Genomic DNA, 19,854 nt, shown 5'->3' with positions numbered 1-19,854 from the left:
TTGACACATTGTATTTAAGAATTTCTTTTGTTCCGTTTCATTTGTCTTCCTAATATTAAGAAAATCGATGCCATTTCCCTAAAAATAAATTTCCATGCGTCAAATTGTGTTTACATAATGTTTTGAAACATACTCGTCAGAAAGACAAAATACTAACTTGAACCAAATCCTGTTACATGGTGTAATGTGCTTACGACGCACCTCAGCTGATACGGAATAAGCCAATACACGTTCACATTAGTGCTGCTATCGACCATGCGACTTGTTCCAAACGCCATGTTGCCACCTTCAAAGAGGCATTTGCATTGAGTTCACAAAAGTCATGGGATAGCGTTGTACACATATACAGATGGCGGTAGTATCGTGTACACAAGTTGTAAAGGACCAGCGCCACAAGCTGCGGCGTAGTCGCGAACACAAACAGTGATCCAGGTTCAGTCAAATGATTTTACACCACATTTTAGTTCTGCGTGACGATGCTTATCTGAGTTTACTTGTATGTTTTGACGACGCCATTACGGCTTTATCACATTAGGACATGCTGTAGAAAAGATCTGAAGATGGTCATTACTGATTGAAACCGGTCATCGACGAAGGACTTTATATTGTAATCAAAGACTGGAATAAAAAAAGAAACTGAAGGAGCAGCGCATTGACGGAGCAGTCTTTTGTACTCTGGGACCGATTTGAAAAGGTTTCCGACGTGATTAGCGCTGCACGACGGGAATTAACAGACTCTGAACGCGGATTGGTAGTTGCAGCTATACTCCGTACGTACGTCGAGAGAAGAGCTCTGACCTGGCCCATTTAGAACCTAACAATGCCGCGTCATTCATTGCAGCATTGCTGTAGTGGAGCATTCTGCTGACAGATGTGTTCCTTGATGGTGTATTTTTACACCTGTGCTACCAGTATTTGTCACGTTACACACACATAAGTATTTTCTTTAATGATGTTGCAGCCATTTGACCACAACAATTTTTATTTTATTGATATACGGTTCAGATTTCACTGTATTTCATACCAGTCTGACATCTTTTTAAACATAAAAATAAGTTACTGTACTTGAAAATGACCTATGACTGAACTCTGGATCGTGTAACAATAAAATAAAAATTATTACCGTCAAACGGCGGTAACGTCATTAAAAAAATTACCATGACTATGGTTCCAGCCAAAATACAAATTATACACTACCAGATTTTCAACACTAACAAGGTAAAACAAATTGCACAAATGTTACATGTAAAATATCAAATAAGGACATTACCTCTATTTTTCGCGGGGGAGAATTGAACCCCAAGATCATCGTCATCTGATTGATCATCTCTCGTCACGAGCACATAGTCTTCGGTATTGTCGCTGCTGCTGTCCTCATCGTCTGATAAAGAAATTGCAATGTTATGAACGGATTCTTCTCTTACACCTTCTCCTATGTTTGACCTTGTAATCTCTTTCCACACGTGGTTCACGACGTTCTACCAATTTTCTGGCGTTATTCGTGTGACAGCCTCATTTACCATCCTCTCGGTGTCTCACAAAGTAAGGGTTTTGTTTCGCTCCGCAACATCTGTTTTCATTTGAAGGGCTTATTTCAATAGTGGGACAAGTCCATTACCTCCACTTTTCTGCCTATAATGCTTCTGAAATTAATGATCCAAACAAACAGAAAGGAAGGTTCATCTCTAGCAAGAAGCCATATGCTTGAATATTTCTGGTATCTCAACTGCAGATTTTTCAGCGCTCATTTAACTTTAGGACTCTGTATCTCAAAATTAACAAAAATGGACTTATAACACTATTGAAGTAAGCCCTTCATTTGAGCCCAGATGAGTTCAGTTACGTTGTAATGTCAGTGGTACTGTGGAATACGTATAACAATGTGGCCGTGGTTCTCTACTAGGATATCAACACATAATGCATCTTCTGTGCCTTGTATCGTGTCACTAATTCCAGAAGTTCCGCTTTCCGCATACTCTGTTCAAAGTCTATTTTATTATCTATCAACCAACTGACTACTTCATCTCTCCTTGCAGCAGCCGTTGGTGCCTTATTTAATTGTACAGAATGGCACAGCGCATTGGCCATCACAAAACCACTACCAGAACTGACGTTTGGTAGCAAACGAGGAACGAAACAGTCTTTGAATGTATCTGCATTCATCTCCTCGTGGTAATCGACAGTTTTTTTTTTCATCTTCACAGCACCGGGCACAAAACCGTTCACAGAACTAGCATGAACTATAATTAGTCGCCCTCCCCTCCCAGTTGGCACACTCATAGTTCCGTGGCGCGTGCCGTCTGTCCATGCGACGGACTGTGCATGACGCACGTTGACCCATGTTTCGTCAATCCATATTACATTTTCCTGATTCACGGCTAGCAATTCGGGCAGGAAACGACATCTCCATGCTAAAATGTCTCCGCATTCCATTAATACCTTTCATCCCGAAAACTTTTTCCAACAGAAGCCAACGTTTTTTTTTTTCAAAACAATGGAGAGACTTTTCATTCCGCCTGTGAAAAAACCACTGCCGACAGTGATACCATCAACTTTTTAAGTGTCGGATACTCCTTCATGCTGCAGTACGAGTATATGTGTTCCATGATAGCTCATTCGTCAAAGTTGTCTGGTTCAGTCACACGACACGACCTCTTCCTTGACTTTCCAGGTGTCGCAATAACAGGGCTCGTAGCTGAATTGACAGTCTCTTTAACATTTGTGACTCTCTTCACTGTCGCTGTACAGATGTTCAATACTTCTGCTACTCTCGATTACTTTACTCACTGATACCGAAGGCGCACCGTTCTCCCTTTCCCTTCAAAAGTAAACACGCAATCTGTATATAAATCCGCGTGCTTGTGAATTCAGCGTAGCTCCTTTCCCAAAAGCCTTCTTCTCTGCACTACAGGCAGCCATTTCCCACTTATTCACAGCTTTCCACTTATACACGAGGCAAGAAACTCACAGACGTAGTGTAATGCACACGTACACACACAAAATTGAACGTAGCACGTGGCGCAACTGACTGAAAGCAGCGGTCGCCCAGCACTACGGCAACACTGAGGCGTTGCCACGGTAATGTAAACAAAGGCTCACGATCTGAATGGCCATCGTGGATGCACGAAGCACGTGCGCCAAGGTTGCGTCAACTGAAGGAGTTCTTCTCTCGAGGTATGGAGTAGAGATGCATGGGATATTCCAATTCGGAAACCATTATGGTATTCAATATTCCAAGATTCACAGTGTCAAGAGCGTGCCGATGATACGAAATTTCAGGCGTTACCTCTCACTACGGACAACTTAGTGACCGACAGCCTTCACTTAACGACAGAGAGCAGCGGCGTTTGTGTGGAGTTGTCAGTGCTAACAGACAAGCAACACTGTGTGGAAAAACCGCAGAAATCAATGTGGGACGTACGACGAACACATCTGTTATGACAGGGCGACGTAATTTGGCGTTAATGGGCTACGGCAGCAGACGACCAAGGCGAGTGCCTTCGCTAACAGAATCTCTGCGGGGCTGGTGACAATATCGGTTGAGTCCTACACGACTTGAAAATATTGGCATGCTCAGATGTGTCCTGATTTCAGTTGGTGAGAGCTGATGAAAGGGTTCGAATGTGGCGCAGACCATAATAAGCTTGGACCCAAGTTGGCAAGAAGGCACTGTGCAAGCTGATCTCCCAGTTGGTGCACATCGACAGCGCAGAAAGATACGTATATAGCTTCTTTTCTGTGTTTACTTCGTAGATTCCTACTTAAATTGCGTGTGAGTTTCGTATAGGAGATGTAATTTCGAGTTTTAGTTACTGTAATCGTAAATTCAGTCACATTGTAGCGCAGTCGTTAGGCATTTGTACATGTTAGTTCATACATTCTTTGCATGTTTTCCTTGCGTTATCTATAGGCACAGACTCGTGTTTCAGTAACTGTTGTTCAACATCGATTAGAATGGACAGGGACTGTGATTGCTGTGTTCGGATGAGGGATGAGTTGGCATCCCTTCGCTCACAGCTGCAGGCGGCGCTGACTTTGATCGCGCAGCTTGAGGCTGTTGCCAATGGGTACCACTGTGTGGAGCCGGACTTGGGTACCACGGGGATGTCAACCTCGTCCCCTCTGTCCCCAGATCGGTCTGCCGCTGTGGTTGCCCCGGTTGCTGCCGCACTGGGGCTGAGTCCTCGCCTGTGGTTGATTGGGAGGGCGTTCCAAGGCGTGGCAGGCAGCGAAAGACGTCCCCGGAGACTGATCAGAAAGCCTCCCCGGTACGTCTGACAAACAGGTTTCAGGTACTGTCTCTGGCTGAGCCAGATGCAGTTGCCTGCCCTCTTTCAGAGGATGATTCTCAGCCTTGAAGGTTCGGGCAATCGCAAAGGGTGGGCCTATTGATAGTTGGGAGCTCCAATGTTAGGCGCATAATGGGGCCCCTTAGGGATATGGCGGCTAAGGAGGGGAAGAAATCCCGTGTGCACTCCGTGTGCATTCCGGGTGGAGTCATTCCTGATGTGGAAAGGGTCCTTCCGGATGCCATGAAGAGCACAGGGTGCAGCCAGCTGCAGGTGGTGGCACATGTCGGCACTAATGACGTGTGTCGCTTTCGATCTGAGGAAATTCTCTCTGGATTCCAGCGGCTATCTGATTTCGTGAAGGCTGCCGGGCTTGCTTACGAGATGAAGGCAGAGCTCACCATCTTCAGCATCGTTGACAGAACCGACTTCGGACCTTTGGTGCAGAGCCGGGTGGAGGGTCTGAATCAGAGGCTCAGACGGTTTTGCGACCGTGTTAGCTGCAGATTCCTTGACTGGCGCCATAGGGTTGTGGGGTTTCGGGTTCCGCTGAATAGGTCAGGAGTTCACTACACTTAGGTGGCGGCTACACGGGTAGCGGAGGCTGTGTGGCGTGGACTGGCCGGGTTTTTTAGGTTAGAAGGCCTCGGGAAAGTACGGAGTGGGCTGCAATCTCAAAGGGAGCATGGAAAATACAGGACGTGCTTGGATCAAGGAACAGTCGGAATTGTAGTTGTAAATTGTTGTAGTTGTGCTGGGAAAGCCCCTGAGCTTCAAGCGCTAATAGAAAGCACAGAAGCTGAAATCGTTATAGGTACGTAAAGCTGGCTACAGCCTGAAATAAGTTCTGCAGAAATTTTTACGAAGTCTCAGACGGTGTTCAGGAAAGATAGATTAGGTAGAATTGGTGGTGGTGTGTCTGTCAGTAGTGGTTTATCTTTGTAGTGAAGTCGAAGTAGATACTCCGTGCGAATTGGTATGGGTGGAGGCTATTCTTAACAGCCGAACTAAGTTAATAACTGGCTCCTTCTACCGACCTCCAGACTCAGATGATATAGTTGCTGAACAGTTCAGAGAAAATTTGAGTCTCGTAACAAATTAATACCACACTCATACGGTTATAGTTGGTTGGAACTTCAACCTCCCCTCGATATGTAGGCAAAAATACTTGTTCAAAACCGGTGGTAGGCAGAAAACATCTTCCGAGATTGTCCTAAATGCTTTCTCCGAAAATTATTTCGAGCATTTAGTCCACGAACCCACGCGAATGGTTGCGAAAACACACTTTACCTCTTAGCCACAAACAATCCAGAGCTAATAGAGAGCATCGTGACTGATACAGGGATTAGTGATCACGAGGTCGTTGTAGCTAGGCTCAATACCGTTTCTTCCAAATCCACCAGAAACAAACGCAAAATAATCGTATTTCAAAAAGCGGATAAAATGTTACTAGAAGCCTTCCGAACTGACTGTGCTAATGTAGACGAGATCTGGCTCAAATTCAAAGATATAGTAGCAACAGCAATTGAGAGATTCATACCTCATAAATTGGTAAGAGATGGAACTGATCCCTCATGGTACATAAAACAGGTCCGAACGCTGTTGCAGAGGCAACGGAAAAAGCATGCGAAGCTCAGAAGAACGCGAAATCCAGAAGATTGGCTAAAATTTACAGACGCGCGAAATTTGGCACGGACTTCAATGCGAGATGCCTTTAATAGGTTCCACAACGAAACGTTGTCTCAAAATTTGGTAGAAAATCCGAAGAAATTCTGGTCGTATGTAAAGTACACAAGCGGCAAGACGCAGTCAATACCCTCGCTGTGCAGTGCCGATGGTAATGCTACTGACGACTGTGCCACTAAAGCGGAGTTATTGAACGCAGTTTTCCGAAATTCCTTCATCAGGGAAGACGAATGGAATATTCCAGAATTTGAAACACGAACAGCTGCTAGCATGAGTTTCTTGAAGTAGATGCCTTAGGGGTTGCGAAACAACTCAAATCGCTTGATACGGGCAAGTCTTCAGGTCCAGATTGTATACCGATTAGGTTCCTTTTAGATTACGCTGATACAATAGCTCCCTACTTAGCAATCATACACCCCAAAAATAATAATAGAGAGTCCACGTTAATCTACCTCTTATAGTTTTTGAGTGATGAAATAAAAACTAATATTGTAACTAAAATGTACCTAAGTGTTGTAGATTAAGTACTTGAAATTTTAATGATAGAGGATTTTAGTTAAACCAGATGATCAAATATATCAAATAATAGAGCTACACCAAGTTTAAGACTTTTAACATAAATAGCAACTGATATAAGTCTTAGCAAAGGTGTGGTTGAGAGGTAACAATCTACGGTTAGAACCACTAAATAAATTCTATTAAGCAAAATTTTCATTCTAGCGCACTTCGTGCTTTCAAACTGCTTATCTACATACCAGCAAAAATTAAGAAGTTTATGAAGTAATTGGTAACTATATTATTAAAGATTATGTGCCCAAGATAGCGGGTGTTTGTAGACTGCCGCCGTATGCAAATAGACAGAGACAACAGATGTTTTCTCGGCAGTCCGCACCGGCACCTTATAAATGCAGCCCCTGAAGCAGTAGGAAGGTCCACTTCGCTCTCAGTCACTGTGAGGTCCAGGCCAGTTAAACGTCTGGTCGCGCTCTGCCTCGGATGACGTCAGAGCCGAGCTGTAACAAGCGCGTATTTGGCAGTGAAAACGGATAGTGAACTTGCGAGGACTGTACACCGTCCTGGACCGTTTAGAATTCGGTGAAATAACTGTTAGTGTGCCGTCCGTGTGATATTCAATTCCGCGTGGCAAGTGGTGAATTTATTTCCACTCTTATGGCGAGCATTCATTTTTGAACATTTACTGCAAACTTTCAATTGAGTGATGTTAGTCAGGGCGAAAAAAGCAATCTGGTAGGAAGTTACCGTAGAGGTCGCCTCTGAACTGCTAAAGGTGCTGTTAGATTAGAAAGATTTGTTTTCAGTTGAACATAACGCCATTTTAAGTGTTGTTTGTTAGAAACTTTAATTAAATTAAATCTTGATCGGAACTTTAAACTTTTTCTGAAGTCATAGTCCTGATCCCGCAAAGAAATGGGAAGTAGACACTTTTCTTTCGGTGGGCTGGACCGGAATGTGGCCGTGCAGACTGGAAACGGAGGTCAGTATGTTTGCCTTCGCTTTCTGGCTGACCACCAAATTAGTTGCCAGGCTCACGTGATTAAAGACAGCATCGAAACTTTAAACCAGATTACACTGATACAATAGCTCCATACTTAGCAATCATATACAACCGCTCGCTCACCGATAGATCTATACCTACAGATTGGAAAATTGCGCAGGTCGCACCAGTGTTTAAGAAGGGTAGTAGGAGTAATCCATCGAACTACAGAGCTATATCATTGACGTCGGTTTGCAGTAGGGTTTTGGAGCATATACTGTATTCATGACCTCGAAGGGAACGATCTATTGATACGTAATCAGCATGGTTTCAGAAAACATCGTCCTTGTGCAACGCAGCTAGCTCTTTATTCGCACGAAGTAATGGCCGCTATCGACGGGGGATCTCAAGTTGATTCCGTATTTCTAGATATCCGGAAAGCTTTTGACACCGTTGCTCACAAGCGACTTCTAATCAAGCTGCGGGCCTATGGGGTATCGTCTTAGTTGTGCGACTGGATTCGTGATTTCCTGTCAGGAAGGTCGCAGTTCGTAGTTATAGACGGCAAATCATCGAGTAAAACTGAAGTGATATCAGGTATTCCCCAGGGAAGCGTCCTGGGACCTCTGCTGTTCCTGATCTATATAAATGATCTGGGTGACAATCTGAGGAGTTCTCTTAGGTTGTTCGCAGATGATGCTGTAATTTACCGTCTAGTAAGGTCATCCGAAGACCAGTATCAGTTGCAAAGCGATTTAGAAAAGATTGCTGTATCGTGTGGCAGGTGGCAGTTGACGCTAAATAAGGAAAAGTGTGAAGTGATCCACATGAGTCCCAAAAGAAATCCGTTTGAATTCGATTACTCGATAAATAGTACAATTCTCAAGGCTGTCAATTCAACTAAGTACCTGGGTGTTAAAATGACTAACAACTTCAGTTTGAAAGACCACATAGATAATATTGTGGGAAAGGCGAGCCAAAGGTTGCGTTTCATTGGCAGGACACTTAGACGATGCAACAAGTCCACTAAAGAGACAGCTTACTCTACACTCGTTCGTCCTCTGTTAGAATATTGCTGCGCGGTGTGGGATCCTTACCAGGTGGGATTGACGGAGGACATCGAAAGGGTGCAAAAAAGGGCAGCTCGTTTTGTATTATAACGTAACAGGGGAGAGAGTGTGGCAGATATGATACGCGTGTTGGGATGGAAGTCATTAAAGCAAAGCCGTTTTTCGTCGCGGCGAGACCTATTTATGAAATTTCAGTCACCAACTTCCTCTTCCGAATAAGAAAATATTTTGTTGAGCCCACCCTACATAGATTAGAATGATCATCAAAATAAAATAAGAGAAATCAGGGCTCGAACAGAAAGGTTTAGGTGTTCGTTTTTCCCGCGCGCTGTTCGGGAGTGGAATGATAGAGAGATAGTATGATTGTGGTTCGATGAACCCTCTTCCAAGCACTTAAATGTGAATTGCAGAGTAATGATGTAGATGTAGATAGTTCCATAATGGTATGGGGCTTGTTTATGTGAAATAAACTGGGTCCCCTGGTCTAATAAACCGATAATTGACTGGAAACGGTTATTTTCGGCGACTTGGAGACTTTCTGCAGCCATTCATCATTTCATGTTCACAAACAAGGATAGAATTTTTATGGGTGATAATGCGCCATGTCACAACAGGGCCACTTGTTTGCTATTAGTTTGAAGAACATTCTAGACAATTTGAGCGAATGATTTGACCATCCATATCGAGCATTTACTGGATATAATCGGGGGAGGGGAAGGGTCAGTTCGAGATCAAAATCCTGCACCGGCAACATTTTCGCAATTAGGGACAGTTACAGAAGAAGTATGGCTCACTTTTTTCGAAGGAGACTTGCAATGACTCTTTGAGTCCATGTGATGTGAACTGCACCATGCCAGGCAATAGAAGATCCGACACGATATTAGGAGGTATCCCACGTAGTTTCAGTCATATATCAGCAATTTTTCAGTATGTTTCATTTTCTTAAATGTGTACTGACATTTACAATCCTCTGTTATCGTAACCCGTTAAAATGAAACATAACTGCACGAAAATTAAAAAGGTTTCCATTTGTGAAGTACATTATGGTAGGAACTTTTTTAAGTAGTCAATCTGTGCTAAATCTACACACTTCAGCGAAAACGTTATGACCATTCCGAATGAGATTTTCACTCTGCAGTGGAGTGTGCGCTGATATGAAACTTCATGGCAGATTAAAACTGTGTGCCAGACCGAGACTCGAACTCGGGACGTTTGCCTTTCGCGGGCATGTGATCTGCCAACTAAGCTACCCAAGCACGACTGACGCCCCGTCCTCACAGTTTTACTTCTGCCAGTACCTCGTCTCCTACATACCAAACTTTACAGAAGCTCTCCTGCGAACCTTGGAGAACTAGCACCGATGAAAGAAAGGATATTGCTGAAACATGGCTTAGCTACAGACTAGGGGCGAAAGGCAAAGGTCCCGAGTTCGAGTCGCAGTCCGGCACATAGTTTTAATCTGCCAGGAAGTTTCATATCAGCGCACACTCCGCTGCAGAGTGAAAATCTCTTTCTGGAAACATCCTCTAGACTGTGGCTAAGCTATGTCTCCGAAATGTCCTTTCTGTCAGAAGTGCTAGTCCTGCATGTTTCGCAGGAGAGCTTCTGTGAAGTTTAGAATGTAGGAGACGAGGTACTGGCAGAAGTAAAGCTGTGAGGACGGGGCGTGAGTCGTGCTTGGGTAGCTCAGTTGGCAGAGCACTTCCCTGCGAAAGGCAAAGGTCCCGAGTTCGAGTCACGGTCGGGCACACAGTTTTAATCTGCCAGGAAGTTTCGTTATGACCATTGTTTACCTCCTGACTGAGAGATCCCTGATGGCATTTGATGCGAAAAGAAAAGAGTTTAGTAGGAGCAGAGACAAACGGGGAATCATTCTAACGCTAATACTTGACCCAAATTCGGGAAGCCACTGACATAAGGGACTCTGCCAAAGCGAAGTTTGCTACGGCATGGCCCGTGGAACGAGCATCTCGGAAACAGCGAAGCTGATCTCCTGTATGCGTGGTACTATCGTCAGCATAAATGGGAAATGACTGAAGAACGATGGTACCATGAGCTGATGACAAAGTGTTTGATGTCAACGCCTCGCCACAGACTGTGGAGGTCGGAGGCTTGCCGGTCTCTAAAGTAGGGTAAGAGGTGATGTGTGGCAGATCAGGCGGCAGAGTTAAATACAGCTGCTGGTACAAGTGTTTTGGAGTACACCGTTTGGCGCAAATTGTAGAATGTGGGGCTCCGCACAATACGACTTCTACGTCTTCCCATGCTCACCCAACGATATCGCCAATTACCATTGGAGTGGGCGCGGAATCATCGAGATTGGATCGTGTATCAACGGAAACAGGTGGCCTGGTCGTATGAATCACGTTTCTTGTTGCACCAGGTCGATTGTCGTTCCAGATAGGCCGTCATCCAGGCGAATGGCTACTTGAAATATTCATCGCCTCACAGAATCAAACCAACTGAGCACTATAATACTACTGCCCATTAAAATTGCTACACCACGAAGATAACGTGCTACAGACGCGACATTTAACCGACAGGAAGAAGAGGCTGTGATATGCAAATGATTAGCTTTTCAAAGCATTCACACAGGGTTGGCGCCGGTGGTGACACCTACAACGTGCTGACATGAGGTACGTTTCTAACCGATTTCTCATACACAAACAGCAGTTTGACCGGCGTTGCCTGGTGAAACGTTGTTTCGATGCCTCGTGTAAGGAGGAGAAATCCGTACCATCACGTTTCCGACTTTGATAAAGGTCAGATTGTAGCATATCGCGATTGCGGTTTATCGTATCGCGACATTGATGCTGGCGTTGGTCGAGATCCAATGACTGTTAGCAAAATATGGAATCGGTGGGTTCAGGAGGATAATAGAGAACGCTGTGCTGGATCCCAAAGACCTCGTATCACCAGCAGTCGAGATGACAGGCATCTTATCCGCATGGCTGTAACGGATCGTGCAGCCACGTCTCGATCCCTGAGTCAATGGATGAGGACGTTTGCACGACAACAACCATCTGCACGAACAGTTCGACGACGTTTGCAGCAGCATGGACTATCAGCTCTGAGACCATGGCTGCGGTTACCCTTGACGCTGCATCACAGACAGGAGCGCCTGCGATGGTGTAACGAACCTGGTTGCACGAATGGCAAAACGTCATTTTTCCGGATGAATCCAGGTTCTGTTTACAGCATCATGATGGTCGCATCCGTGTTTGGCGACATCGCGGTGAACACGAACTGGAAGCGTGTATTCCTCATCGCCACACTGGCGTATCACCCAGCGTGATGGTATGGGGTGTCATTGGTTACACGTCTCGGTCACATCTTGTTCACACTGACGACACTTTGAACAGCGGACGTTACATTTCAGATGTGTTACGACGCGTGGCTCTACCCTTCATTCGATCCCTGCGAAACCCTACATTTCAGCAGGATAATGCATGGCCGCATGTTGCAGGTCCTGTACGGAACTTTCTGGATACAGAATATGTTCAACTGCTGCCCTGGCCAGCACATTCTCCAAATCTCTCACCAATTGAAAACGTCTGGTCAATGGTGGCCGAGCAACTGGCTCGTCACAATACGCCAGTCACTACTCTTGATGAACTGTGGTATCGTGTTGAACTGCATCTGCAGCTGTACCTGTACACGCCATCCGAGCTCTGTTTGACTCAATGCCCAGGCGTATCAAGGCCATTATTACAGCCAGAGGTGGTTGTTCTGGGTACTGATTTCTCAGGATCTATGCACCGAAACTGCGTGAAAATGTAACCACATGTCAGTTCTAGTATAATATATTGTCCAATGAACACCTGTTTATCATCTGCATTTCATCTTAGTGTAACAATTTAAGTGGCCACTAGTGTATATTGGTATCCTACAGACGAAAATCATTTTAGTAGGAAAGGAGCTTTCAGGCATTTATTTAGCAAATTGTTTTCGTTTTTGAATATGACAGGGCTGGCCGACAAACAAATGACCAATATGCCGAGTTTAGCGTCGTGAAGGGCCCAGGCGGGGGATTATTACCAGAGAGAACAAACTGCATATCTTCTCTGATATGATATCCGTGCGTAGGATAAGGACACACTGCCTCCTTACACAGTGCCAACTGTTTCTCCTTATTGCAATATGATCGTCATCGGTTTCTCCTTATTGCTGTACGATCGTCACGGAAAAATACGTATGTCGTGGGCCGCTAAAGATCACCTTCGGCTGTAAGAAGATTTTGATGAAATTTTTTGTTGGTTAATTCGCGTGCGGGGACCAAACAGCAAGGTCATCGGTCCCATCGGATTAGGAAAGGATGGGGAAGAAGTCGGCCGTGCCCTTTCAAAGCAACCATCCCATCACTTTGCCTGAAGCGATTTAGGGAAATCACGGAAAAATCTAAATCAGGATGGCCGGACGCCGGTTTTAAGCGTCGTTGAAGACGGTATTAAAAGTTCACAAATACAAAAGAGACAATAAAGCGAACAAAAAAGTTTTTATTGTGGGACGACAGTCTCGCAGAATTATTTGAAGCGACATATTCATCATAGACTGTACCATTTGTTACAATTTTCGCTACTGAAATTTCGATCTTCGGTCATTTTCAAGTGGATACAGGTGCTGAAAATACAGTACCAGTCAACATTAGTAAACTGAATGAAATGATGTGGGTCTCAAAGGCTCGTGTCACCATTCGTCGCATACACGATCGGTATCTAACAGCTGCGATTAAAACTCTTGAAAATAGATTCGTGCTTACTGCACATGTCAGTGCGAACACCATGGTTCAAATGGGTCTGAGAACTAGGGGCCTTTACATCTGAGGTCACCAGTCCTCTAGACTTAGAACTACTTAAATCTAAATAACCTAAAGACAACACATACACATCCATGCCCGAGGCAGGATTCGAACCTGGGACCGCAGCGGCAGCGCGGTTCCGGACTAAAGCGCCTAGAACCACTCAGCCACAGCGGCCGGCGCGAACACCGTACTGGTCAAAACAAGAGGGATCAGCATCAACGTTTTTACATCATTTACAAGGAAGCTGGGAAGTATATTCCGCCTTTATCGAGCAGAACAACTCTTCTTTCCGACATATGCATTATGCACTAATCTAGTTTCAAGAGTTTTAATCACATACTTTACGTAACGAGTGTATATGTGACGTATGCTGATATGAGCCATTGAGACTCACGTCATTTTTATTCACATTATTAATATTGTCTGCTGCTGTGTTTTCAGCTCCTGTTTCCACTTGAAAATGACCTGTGTTCGAAATTTCAATCGTGAAAATTCTAACAAAATAATATGAATGCTCCGACAGCCCAAGTAAGTTGTATGAGTCCGCACTCCAACAGAGAGGAAGAGCGGAACTGAGAGTTGGAGGAAGAAATCTACCGTGTCACCTCTCCGCTATCTACCATCCCAGCCGCTTCAGCTACAGATGGGGTGTGCACAGCAAACAGATGGAGATCTGTCGCACTTATGAACCTCACAAATAGCGGCTGGAAAACTGTTTTAATGCTCATTTTCCGTATCTATCACGATCTGTAATTTCTTGATTGCCGAATATGGCCCAGATTGCGTGTATAAGTGGACACAATTTTGGAGACTACGAGAAATACTTCCTTAGTACTACGAATATAGTTCCTTTTGTATTTGTAAGATATATTGCGGAAGAACAACAAGAAAAAGTCAAGAACCATTAGGAAGCCTATGGAAATAAACCATTTAGCAATGGACAAACAGGCGGAGAAAGGAGAAACAAAAAGCATTAAGTTCACTATGCCATGAGCAGTAATGTGAATTACGTAACTCAGGTAGACGTGGAAGTTAGGGTGTGGACGGCCCGCCCGGGTAGCCGCGCGGTCTAACACGCTGCTTCCCGAGCAGGAAGGCGTGTCGGTCCCCAGCACGAATCCGCCAGGCGGATTAGTGTCGAGGTCCGGTGTACCGGCCAGCGTGTGTATGGTTTTTAAGGCGGTTTCAGATCTGCCTCGGCGAATGAAGGCTGGTTCCCCTTATTCCGCCTCAGTTACACTATATCGCTTATTTCTGTGCGAACACTGTCTCCAAGTATGCGTACATCATAATTACTCTACCACACAAGCATTGACGTTACACTCGTCTGGTATGAGACGTTTCCGGAGAGGGGGGTTGGGGAGGGGGGCGGGGGGTCCACTGGGTGCCGAACCGCACAATAACCCTGGGTTCAGTGTGGGGCGGCGGTGAGGTGGATGGACTTCTGTGGTCTTTTGTGGGGTTGTGAACCACTGAGGGCTACGGCAGGACGAAGCATCTCCGTCGTTTCTAGGTCCCCGTTTCAATATATACATACATACATAAGTTGTGGACCATTGTCTCTGAGAAAATAATGAGCAATGAAACAGACAGGTAGGAGCGTCTTTCGCTGAGACAACGGCACTACCATTGAAAGAAGCTACGTTACCATGGGCTCGTCCAATATAGCTGCATAAAGTAACGTAGAGATAAAAACATTGGCAGTGGTCTCTGTCCCTCAGTCTCTTCGAGCTGGAAAAATCTGACCTGTGAATTGTGCCGTCGGACTAATTTGGGACTGAATCATCATCCAGTTGCCCACCGACAACTCGATAATCCTGCCAAAAGATAACACAGGGAGAGAAAAAAAGCATGCGGACAGTTTGGGCGGTTAGTAATTACGATCGACGCCCATATAATGAACTTTAGAGCTGTCCTGGAATGAGAGGACTTAGCGATTGTCGTCCGGGAAGAGCGCATGGTAGCGGAAAAAGGGATGGGTCGGGGGTACGCGAACGTCACACAACACCTGCTGTTCGACGGTTCGATATTAAAACCGACTCAGCGACCGCTCGGAACTGGTGTGAAACGACATCACGACCGAAAAAGCAGTTAGGTCCCGTTACTGCTGGTATAGCTGTTTGGAAATGCATTCAGAGTTTATTGGCGCGCCGTTGTCCCTTCGCTATGGGGTGGCCGTGGCCGCGGGCGGAGGCCAGCAGATAAGCAGGAAAAGCGGTCCTCCAGCTGCCGCCCCCGCAAATGCTGCCCTTCCCTACAAAACCTTCCGCCAGCAAATGGTCCATTCAGACGCACGAGCTGCGCTCGTAAACGCAGGGCATCAGAATTGGTCGGTGTTTTATAGAGTGCCATATTAAACAAAGGCACGAGCAACCTCTCGCAGGAGCAGCTTTGCTCGCTTCAGAATGACAGCTGTTCGTGTCCAGTTTATATAACGATCCAACTAAGAAGCTGTTTTATCTTTGCGCAGAGTCTCTATCACCAGCAGTGTTGCGAATTTAGCCTAAATTACAGTAATTTCCTACACTGAAAAAAATCGCAACACGAAGAAAGTGACGAGCGACATAAACGAAAATTGGTAGGCGTGTTTCTACCAGTGAAAGATGTCTATTTAATTTCGCGTGAATCGCATAAGAATGGCGCTAGTGGCGCCACTATGGGGATGCAAATCATTTTGCTTTAACTATGCGCTGTAACGGTGAACATAATCCTTGAGATTGGACGTTAGTTGGATGTTAGTCAAGAATGCCTTTAAGGCGGCAAAGACGTTGTTATAAACACCTCACTGAGTTCGAACGAGGTCGTGTGATAGGCCTACGAGAAGCTGAATGTTCCTTCTGCGATACTGCAGAAAGACTTGGCAGAAATGCATCCACCATACGTGGTTGCTGGCAGCGATAGTCAGCAGAATATACGGTCGCAAGATCATCGGGCTCCAGACAGCTACTTGTCACTACCAAGAGGAAAGACCATCGTGTTTTGCGTATGGCTCTGGTGCATTTTACCACATTTGTAGCGGCAATCTGAGCAGCAGTTGGCACCACAGTCACACTACGAACTGCTACAAATCGGTTACTCTTAGGACAGCAGTCAGAAGCCCTGTAGCGCGCATTCAACTAACTCCAAACCACTTCCATTTACAACTTTAGTATCGTCAGGCGAGAGTTTGTTGGTGGGCAGAGGGGATGTATATTGTGCCTTCTGACGAAATCTGGTTCTCCCTCGGTGCTAGTAATGGCCGTGTTTTGGTTAGAAGGAAGCCAGTTTAGGGCCTGCAACCACCTTTTCTGTGTGCTAGACACACTGGACTTACACCTTGAGTTACGGTCTGGGGTGCGATTTCGTATTACAGTGGGAGCACTGTAGTGGTTATCCTACGCACCCTTACTGCAGGTGGCCGAGCGGTTCTAGGCGCTTCAGTCCGGAACCGCGCTGCTGCTAAATTCGCAGGTTCGAATTCTGCCTCGGGCATGAATGCGTGTGTTGTCCTTAGGTTAGTTAGGTTTAAGTAGTTCTAAGTCTAGGGGACTGATGACCTCAGATGTTAAGTCCCATAGTGCTCAGAGCCATCTAAACCTTATTGCAAAACTGTATCTCAGTCTGTTGATTCCACCTGTAGTGGTGCCATTTATGAACGGCATTCCAGGATATGTTTTCCAACAGGATCACACTCACCCACATACCGCTCTTGTAACACAATAAGCTCTAAAGAGTGTTGACACGGTGCCTTGGCCCGCTCTATCACCAGACCTGTCTCCAATTAAGAACATACTGGACATCACCCGTCGACAATTACAGCTCCACCCGTCGACAATTACAGCTCCATCCACGAAACGCATTAACCGTTCCTGCCTAGACCGATCAAGTGCAACAGGCATGCAACTCCATCCCACAAACTGACATCCGGTAGCTGTGCAACACAATGCATGCACGTTTGCATTCAACATTTTGGCGGTCACACCGGTTATTAATACGAGCATTTAATATTTGCAATGGCTTACCTCGAGCGTACATTAACCTGTGATCTTGCAACGTTAATCACTTAAATATGTTCCCAGACAAAGGTATTCTCGACATTTCAGTACTGTACATTAATAAGTTTTTTTTTTATTTTACGATTGTTCTTTTCCAACAGTGTATTTATCTTTCCACTTTATCGAAGTTACCATATTATATCACTTGCGTTCTTCTCTCCTACAGCAGACTGAACAAAATTTATTTCTGGTGTGACAACTTGAGCGATACATTCGCATCTATATCTATACTCTCCAAGTCATTCAAGATCATGGCGGAGAGTACATCTCAGTGCACCTTGTAACAGGGTTTCCTCCCGTTCCCCTTGCATGCAGGATGCGAAAAGAATGATCGCAGATGAGTTGCTGTGTGCGCTGTAAACTTGTCTTGAGGTTGCAGCGGAGCGTTATGCTGGGCATTCTAGAATGTTACTGGAGCCCTCACTTAACACCATGCCTCTCAAAACTTTACAAATACGAATTTGCGGAATAGACGTCGTCTGTCATCGACTTTCTACCATTTCAGGTTTTGCAGTATCTCCACGACGCTCTCTCGTACGTCAGATACGAGGTTTATTCGGAAAGTAAGGAACTATCGGTCGCGAAATAGAAACTACAGTGAAAATCTGATGAAGCTTTGCACAGACAGACACACTGGGAACTGTGTCTAGTACGCCCGTCGATCGTATCATGTCGCTCTTTACAGTTCTGAGCTCACAGTGAGAACGTAAAGATGGCTAGAAGTTAGCGTCTCCCGCCAAGTATGAGAGCCTGGCGAAAGATTTTGCCTGAAGCTATGCAATCCACATAACATAACTGTCATGCGGATCTTTCTACACGACAATTCTCGGCCGCACTGTGCAGGGGCAATGAAGATGCTCCTGCAGCGTTTTCGATGGGAAGTGTTTGATCACCCGCAGTACAGCCCGTAAATGACTACCCCTGAGGTTCATCTCTGTTCAGATGAACAGCTGGCTATAAAGATAATATTTAGAATGCAGACAACGAGCTGCAGTCCAGAGTAGAAAATAGTCGAAAAGCACTGGCGGCTGTCTTCTATAACGAGGGAATTGAAAAGTTGATACAATGCTGCGACAGATGTCTAAGTCTGAGCGGCGACTGTGTAGAGAAGTAGCTGGAAGGTGTAGCTAACCGTTGCAAATAAAACAGTTTTGATTTTCACTGTGGTTTCCATTTCACGACCTGTCGTTCCTTACTTTCTGAATAGACCGCGTAAATGTAACCGTCTGCCATGCTCTTCTTTGTATATCTTCGATATTTCGTGAAATAACTACGACTATTTGGTATGGGTCCACCAGACTTCAGAAACATTCAAGTTTGCTCGTGTAATACAACAATATTTTTCATTGCACTTTTCAGTTTCTTAAATACAGTTAAACTTTTTGCCCACTAAGAAAACTGTAACCAAGAAAATGCAAATTGATTTTTGTGAGACGAACAGCAAAAATGAACATGATAGGAATGTTATAGAGATCAAGACGAACCACTAACACCACTCGAAGGCTGTTGTCTAAGAATGTTCAACGATTCCTGTTTAACCAAGCAGGAATTCCGTTCCGTTTGTCTATTAGCTCACAAGCAAGCGGTAAATTTCTGTAGTCACCTTCGGTATGCCCTGATTCTACGGAAGCTTGCGTCCGTCCAGTTCTGGCTTCCGTGTCCTTGACTCTGTGATTTGTCCACTATATTTAGCCGCACACTGTTGTGATAACTTCATACATTCCTCATTCTTCAGCAGATGATTATAGGAGGGTTGGAACTTAAATAGTGGCAATTATTTGTATGATATGTGGTATGATTGATGCCAACTGTTAGGATCGGTACTCATGTTTAGACTCGTCTTAAGGAGCAGTATTATCTTAGTGTAAAATGCTTAGTTAGGATTAAAAACATAAACGCAACAGGAATAACACTGTACACATATAAGACAGCACTTTGCATCCGGAATGTACCAGACGTAATAAAAATAGCGATTAGTAAAAGGGACTATGAGCTGGGACTAAGGAAAGCGAGCAAAGAAATTAACCCTATGTGTACTGGACGGGACCACAGTACCTGGGATACACACGGATTTATACAAAGACAAGTAGTTCAAATAATGACACATTGGAGCGTCATCTTTAATACAATAAATATGATAAAAGATGAACATAAGTGTTCAGGAAAAATGACTAAACGTCAAAGTGACAAAACACATGACAATAAAAAGACAAAACTGCAACAAAACAGGGGGTACTGAAGCACACAAAAAATATTTCAAAAAATTGAGCAGTAAGACAACGATAGCTGAAGGACAGTTGAGATCAGTAGTCATGTACGGCCTCGTCTTTAGGAACCAATGTCTTCCTGTTGATAAGGCAATCAGTGGCACTGACTCTGTTCCACGCAAACTTTTATTAACAAAGGGACGATAACAATACTTTTTTTGTCATCAGTCTTCTGACTGGTTTGATTTTATGCATCCCGCCACGAATTTCTA

This window comes from Schistocerca piceifrons, chromosome 6, assembly GCF_021461385.2.
Source record: "Schistocerca piceifrons isolate TAMUIC-IGC-003096 chromosome 6, iqSchPice1.1, whole genome shotgun sequence".
NCBI classification, from domain to species: domain Eukaryota; kingdom Metazoa; phylum Arthropoda; class Insecta; order Orthoptera; family Acrididae; genus Schistocerca; species Schistocerca piceifrons.
This window is presented reverse-complemented; position numbering follows the sequence as displayed.